General features: G+C 38.0%; 1 pseudogene; it reads right to left on the bottom strand.

The window, feature by feature from the left end:
- Positions 1-1,886: 1,886 nt before the first annotated feature.
- The window catches only part of LOC118920068 (olfactory receptor 7A10-like), a 29,089-nt pseudogene continuing 23,779 nt past the window's right edge, over positions 1,887-7,196 (bottom strand).

Raw genomic sequence — 7,196 nt, 5'->3', positions numbered from 1 at the left:
TTAATTTCTTCATTGATCCATTGATTATTTAGGAGCATGTTGTTAAGCCTCCATGTGTTTGTGAGCCTTTCTGTTTTCTTTGTAGAATTTATTTCTAGTTTTATACCTTTGTGGTCTGAAAAGTTGGTTGGTAGAATTTCAATCTTTTGGTATTTACTGAGGCTCTTTTTGTGACCTAGTATGTGGTCTATGCTGGAAAATGTTTCATGTGCACTTGAGAAGAATGTATATCCTGTTGCTTTTTGGATGTAGAATTCTATAGATACCTATTAGGTCCATCTGTTCTAGTGTGTTGTTCAGTGCCTCGTTGTCCTTACTTATTTTCTGTCCAGTGGATCTATCCTTTGGGGTGAGTGGCGTGTGAAAGTCTCCTAAAATGAGTGCATTGCATTCTACTTCAAACTTTTGTTCTGTTAGTATTTGTTCCACATATGCTGGTGCTCGTGTTGGGTGCATATATATTTAGAATGGTTATGTCCTCTTGTTGGACTGAGCCCTTTATCATTATGTAGTGTCCTTCTTTATCTCTTGTTACTTTCTTTGTTTTGAAGTCTATTTTGTCTGATACTAGTAGTGCAACTCCTGCTTCTTCTGTCTGTTGTTTGTCTGAAATATGTTTTTCCTTCCCTTGACTTTTAGTCTTTGCATGTCTTTGGGTTTGAGGTGAGTTTCTTGTAAGCAGCATATAGATGGGACTTGCTTTTTTATCTATTATGTTACTCTGTGTCTTTTGATTGGTGCATTCAGTCCATTTACATTTAGGGTGACTATTGAAAGATATGTACTTTTTGCCATTGCAGGCTTTAGATTTGTGGTTACCAGTGGTTCAAGGTTAGCTTCTTTATTATCTTACTGCCTAACTTAGCTCGCTTATTGAGCTGTTACATACACTGCCTGGAGATTCTTTTCTTCTCTTCTTCTTATTCCTCCTCCTCCATTCTTTATATGTTGGTTGTTTTACTCTGTGCTCCTTCATGTTTCCTTTAACTGCTTTTAGTGGGTACCCCCTTCACGAGGTGCTGGGTTCTCGTAGGTGTGGATGTGGTCTGGATGTTGTCCTGTGTCTTCTGGTCTCCCTTTTAGGAAGAGTTGTCTTTGTTGTATTTTCAAAAATATATGTGTTTTTGTGGTTTTGGGAGAAGGTTTCTGCTGTTCTACTCATGCTGCCATCTTGGAGTTTCCAGGGAGCTTAAAATTTTAATAATTCTAAAAAACCCTTATAAATTCTAGACTTTCTTGCCTGACACACAAATAGGAATATGCCATATGTTCTATCATTTTTATATGGGTTCCTTAATTTAACATATTTTACATTTGAAATATGTGCAGTTTATAATATGCAATTATACTCCAGTACATTAATTAGAATGTTAAGTATCTAGTGGTGCATTAATTGATGTAAGCTCTAGAGCACAGGTAGCAGATTTATGCTGAGCAGTGGTAGGAGTTGCCCCTTTAACCTGGGGAATGCAAAAATGTCATCTAGGAAGCCTTGGTCATCAGGTGTAGTTTATTCATTAGGAGTAGTTCCACTCATGAGGATTCTTTTAGTAAAACAAATGAAAAATTACTTCATATGATGTGTCACTTCAGAAAAATTATTTGAAAATCTCTATGTATTATTAGATAAATGAGAGCTATAAAATATTTCTGATATACCATTGGAAGGAAATGTGATAAAGTAAAACAACACAGGAAAAGCTCTGGGATATCAGAGAGAGCAGAAAGCTAATAAATTGAGTTACATAAACAGTAAATGAGTGGAAGTCAAAGAAATGGAAATTCATGAAATAAATAGAAAGGACAATACTATATTCACAGATTAAATAATCACACTTTTTGACTCCAAGGCTTTGACATCAGCAATCATGGGCACTTCTTCAGTCCTAGGGCAGCTGGCCCTTTGTTTCCTTTACAAAGAGTCTTCTCAGAGCCCTCTTTATGTATTTTTTGCTGACTCTGTAGCTAATGGGGTGCAGCATGGGTGTGACCACAGTGCACATCACTGATACCGCTGCACTTGAGCGTGAGCTATGGGTACCAGGAGAACTAATGTACACTTCTCGGCTTGTACTCTAAAATCAGGAGATAATAGAGATGTGAGATTCACATGTGGAATATGCTTTATGATTTCCCAAGATGATGAAATTCCACATATGGAGGATACTATCTTAGAGTAAGTGTAAAGAATCCCAGTGAGGGAACAAACAGCCAGAAGCCCAGGTATCAGATACATCACCATGCAATTAAGACAGGTGTCAGAACAGGCAAGTAGAACCTCTTGACTGAGTTCACACATAAAAAATGGTAGATTTTGAAGACTCTGCAGAAGGGAAGTCATGACACCAATAAACTCAGTAACAAGGAACTCAGGACACTTATGATCCAGGACACCAAAACAGCAGTCCACAGAGCTGGGGGTTCATGATGACCATGTAGTATAGGGGATGGCAGATGGCCACATACTGGTCATAGACAGTTACAGCCAGAAGGAAGTTGTCCAAAATCCCAAAGATTATGGAAAAACACATCTTACTGACGCATCCTTCATAGATTATGAGTTTTCTCTTGGTCTTTATTTTCACAGACATCTTGAGGATGGTGGTGGAGGTAAAGCAGATGTCCACAAAGGACAGGTTGGAGAGAAAGAAATACATGGGTGTGTGCAGGTGGGAGTCTGAGCTGACAGCTGGGCTGATGAGCAGATTCCCAAACACAGTGATCAGGTACCTCGAGAGGAGAAGCCCAAATAAGAGGAGCTGAAGTGATGGTTCCTCTGAAAGTCCCAGAAGAAGAAACTGAAGTCTGTGTATCATTGCCTGGTCCCATGTGGTTCTGGTGATGACTAGGATTAAGAAAAATAACATGATTAATTTTGACACACATGGGCATTACTAACATGGAGAAAATGTTACCATTACAATGGTATGGGGGGAATCAGGTACAAAAGGAATGGATGGAGGGGTTATTCTTACATATATTTGAAATCAGTGGGAATCTATAAAGATGAAATGGAACAAGACATTTCTAAATTGCATTAAATGCAAATTTTGGAATCACTAACCATGTTCTGAATTTTGGATCTGCTGCATTAGGACTTTGAATTGGGAGAGACAACCAATTCATCAGACATGTTAATATCCTCACCCAAATAGTGGGGCGGTAGTAGTCATCCTTCTAAGGTGGTCAGTAGATTTAGTCAATCCATTTATGTCAAACATTTATCATAGCTCCTTCCTGTTTATACAGGAATGGTTATTACTGGTGGTTATTCTCTTTGTTCATGTTGTGTGTGTGTGTATTTGCATGTTTGCATGTGCACACATGCACCAAAATATTAGGGACAGATTTACTGTGGGACACAGTGAAAAAGCTTGAAATCCAGGGCAATAAGAAAATATGACTTTAAAAGATGACAACTCCTGTTAATAGGGGAAGAGCAATGTGAATGGAGAGCCAGAATGGGTAGGTACAGGGAAGACAGGCAGCCTGCATGGGTGCTGACATGACCTCAGACTCAAGAGACCACATGCTGCCTGCCACTTGGCCCATCGTGATGTCCACCTCAGACTCTGACCTAGGTGCTACAACTGTACCTATTCCTTGTTGATTTGACCACATGTGGGTTTATGTGGTCCAACAGTGGATGAGCCACCTCTTCCCTCAATTTTTTTGGTCGCTTCTCTCCTTTGTTATTCTTGGGCTTTGGGATTTAATCTCTAATGATGCTTCCAATAGACACACTCTAGTTCTGGTTCTGTTCCTTGTCAACATTCAATAAGCTTCCCAGATCACACCCTATAAAATCCTGCATGCATAGTCTATGACAATCTAGCCCATTTATTTGTATAATTTATCCTTAATGATATTACATCATATAAATACTTATCTAATTGTTTCTTCTCCAACATAATGTATGAACCCAGTGAGCAGGCACCTAACCTGCTTAGTTCACTGGTGTGTTTTCACAAAGGTGTGCATTCATATAGACACAAATATTAAGAAATGAAAATTTATTAGATAAAAGCAGTGGTAAGGAAAACAAAATTATGTTAAGTATAATAGATTCATGTAAATAAATTCTGTATGGTCAACTTTATTAGTAGGTCACATTGTGTTATCCTCATTGCTTTTCAGTACTGGAATTTCTTCTGCATCTCTGGTAGTAATATTTGCTTTTTATGCACATTACCATATTATTTAATATCTAATTTTACTTATTTCACCATTTAATGCCCTGTGATTAGCTATATTTTATAAAGAAGAGCCTAAGTAATGAAATAATTGCAAAATAATTCTCCTTATCACACCCTTCATACATACTAAACACAATTGTTTTCATGTGAATACTGATGATGCTGAGAACTGCTATTGCATCATAGGATATACGTCTATTGGTTTGGAACCTTCTAATAGAAACAAAATTGAATAATAATCTAATATAGTCAGACTAATATCTGAAAGAAATTATAACAAAATAAGTCATTCACTTCTGCATGGGTCTCTAATACAAGAGTAAATGAGCAAAAGCATAAGAAGAAAAGAATAGGGATGTTTACTTTACCATTCACAGTGATGGAAACAGTATGTAAATATAATTTAATCCTATATAAACATAAATGTACTCAATAATGCTTATGAAAAATATATGCCAAACATATGGAAAACACATGCCCTTTAGTTGAATACAAAAAAAGAGAGTCCCACAAAAGGCATGAGGTGATTGTTCTCTGTAAAAATATAGCTAATCACCTGTCCAGTCCAAGGTGGACAGGCTGAGAGTCTGCAGCTGAGGAAATAGTACAGTTCCTTATCCACTCCTTAGGTACAGTTTCCATTGTTACTCCCACCTCTGAACACATGATTTCCCTGTGGGACACTGCTCTGGACAGAATGGAAAGTTTCTCCTACTGATTCTCTGTTCCCAGAAAACAAAATAAAGTTAAGTGAATCCAGTTTTTAAAACTCCTTCTCTTGAACTCTCCTTCCTTAATGTGGTCTATCTTGTACCTTATCCCAGTCTTGAGTTAACCTTCTCTCCAAATCAAAAACTGAGGAACCTTTCTTGACTAGGTCCCATGGATCTTGAAAGTATTGTTCTGTGACAAGGAACATCTCACAGTAGAACATTTCTATTCCCATCTTCAACAAGGGAGAGAGGTATGTTGCTTTGCTCCAAAAACCTTGGGTTATATCATTCTTGGTTTCATGATGTTCTTTAAAAAATCAAGTAGGAGATTCATGCTTGTAGCAGTTTGAGTTGTCATTTAGTCCATCTTTTATAAATGTTAACTAATTATAAGATGTATTATATCTTTTTATGTACTTTGCACTATATTTAGAATCACATAGATTGTCATTTCATTTTTATAAAAATTCTTCCTCTGAACTCTGTGTTATTATGAACCTCATTCTACATTTACATAAATGGAGTTCAAAATGGTGACATGAGCTGCTTCAAGTTATGAACTAGAACACCATGAACTTTGATTGGAGCTCCCCCAAAATATTTCCAGTTCTCATACTTTGGCCAGTGGTTCTCAGCCAAGGGTGATTAGCCCCAGGTGACACTGACAAAGTGTGAAGATCTGTGGTCACCATAGGGGGGACCTGCAACTGTTCCCTAGTAGGTTGAGACCAAGAATGCTGCAGAGAAAGAAGTACATGAGTATGTAGTATGTTCAGGTGGAGTCTGAGCTGGCAGTCAGGATGATGAGCAGGTTCCCAAACACAGTGATCAGGTACATGTAGAAGCAAAGCCTCCAAAATGGGCTGATGTTGTTGTTCCTCAGAAAACCCCAGAAGAAGAAATTCTCAAATCTGTGTATGATTTATTTGGTACATGTTGTGGAGGGGACTACCAGAAAATAGAAAATAAATAAATGATTAATATTCACACATGTAAGTATTGGTAACCTAGCATAAATATTATACATATATTTAATAGTAAAGAAATTCATTTCCATATTTGATATTTGGATGATACACTTTGGGCCTCCCTAGTACCACTTCTATAGGAATTCCTTTCCCATTGTCCAACTGTTCTTCAAGTATAATGTGTGCTACTATTTTATTAAGAGTATCTTTCATTTATCTGAGGAATAGACATAGAATACACACCACATTTTAAGCACTGTCTGGATATGAGTTGTTGAAAAAATAAAACCGCTTGCATTATAGTAATGGAGAAGGAGTAAACAAATAAAAATAATAATGCCACCTATCAGATGTTGCAGGTGCTATGAAGAAAAGGAAAGCATGTATAAATTAAAGTGGAAAGGGGTGTTATATTTTATTGGGGGTTCATCAAGGACCTGCAACACGGAGACAGGTTAACAGACACCTCAAAGAAAAGTGAGAAGGAGACACACATTATCTGGGAGTGTACCTGGCAGAGGGAGCAGACAGTGCAAAGGTCCTGAGGAAGTCATTTGTTTTAGATAATCAAGGCTCAATATGGTCCTGTGTTGAGGGAGTTGGGGCAAGGCAGAGAGCGATGAGTGATACTGTCATGGGATGATGAAGATGAGGTGGCTCCCAGCTGCTGAGTCTTCACAACACAAGGAGTCGTTTGTCGACACAAGGTAAATTTTGACCTTATTAATCTTGTTGTAAAGTCATCCTGGATTTGGAAAAGATCCCTTCCCAAGTACTTTCTCTTCATTGAGTTCTGAACCCTGAATTATAGAAGTCACCTTGGAATATATGGGATCAGGTACAATGTTCTGAGGGCTGTTCTCAGGTACAAAGCACAACCACACACACACACACACACACACACACACACACACACACACACACATACACACACACACACACACACACACACCCTACGACTAGGCACCTAGGCCTCAGGGTGTTTTTTTATATATCCTCGCTCTCCCACACCATTTAGGCTCTAAGTGGATAAAACTTTTCTGCTGAATTCTGGTATCTGTCTCCTAAAGAATTTACAAATCATACACAGAAATTGCTATCCCATGGAAGTTAAATTGGGTTTCCATGTTGATATGTCCATTTTCTGACCTGTATTTAAAGAAACATAAACCATCTGTTCAATACACATAGAGGGATAGAGGAGGTAATGGACATGAACAATGAAGACCTAATAAGTTCAGGTGGCCCCTGGTAGACTGTGAGGAAGGGAACACATCCTTGGTTCACGTGCTCTGGTTGCCAAGTGAATAAAGTAAGGA

This window comes from Manis pentadactyla, chromosome 12 (genome assembly GCF_030020395.1).
Source record: "Manis pentadactyla isolate mManPen7 chromosome 12, mManPen7.hap1, whole genome shotgun sequence".
Lineage (NCBI taxonomy): Eukaryota > Metazoa > Chordata > Mammalia > Pholidota > Manidae > Manis > Manis pentadactyla.
Note: the sequence above shows the minus strand (reverse complement) of the source record. Positions and strands in the feature narration are given on the sequence as shown.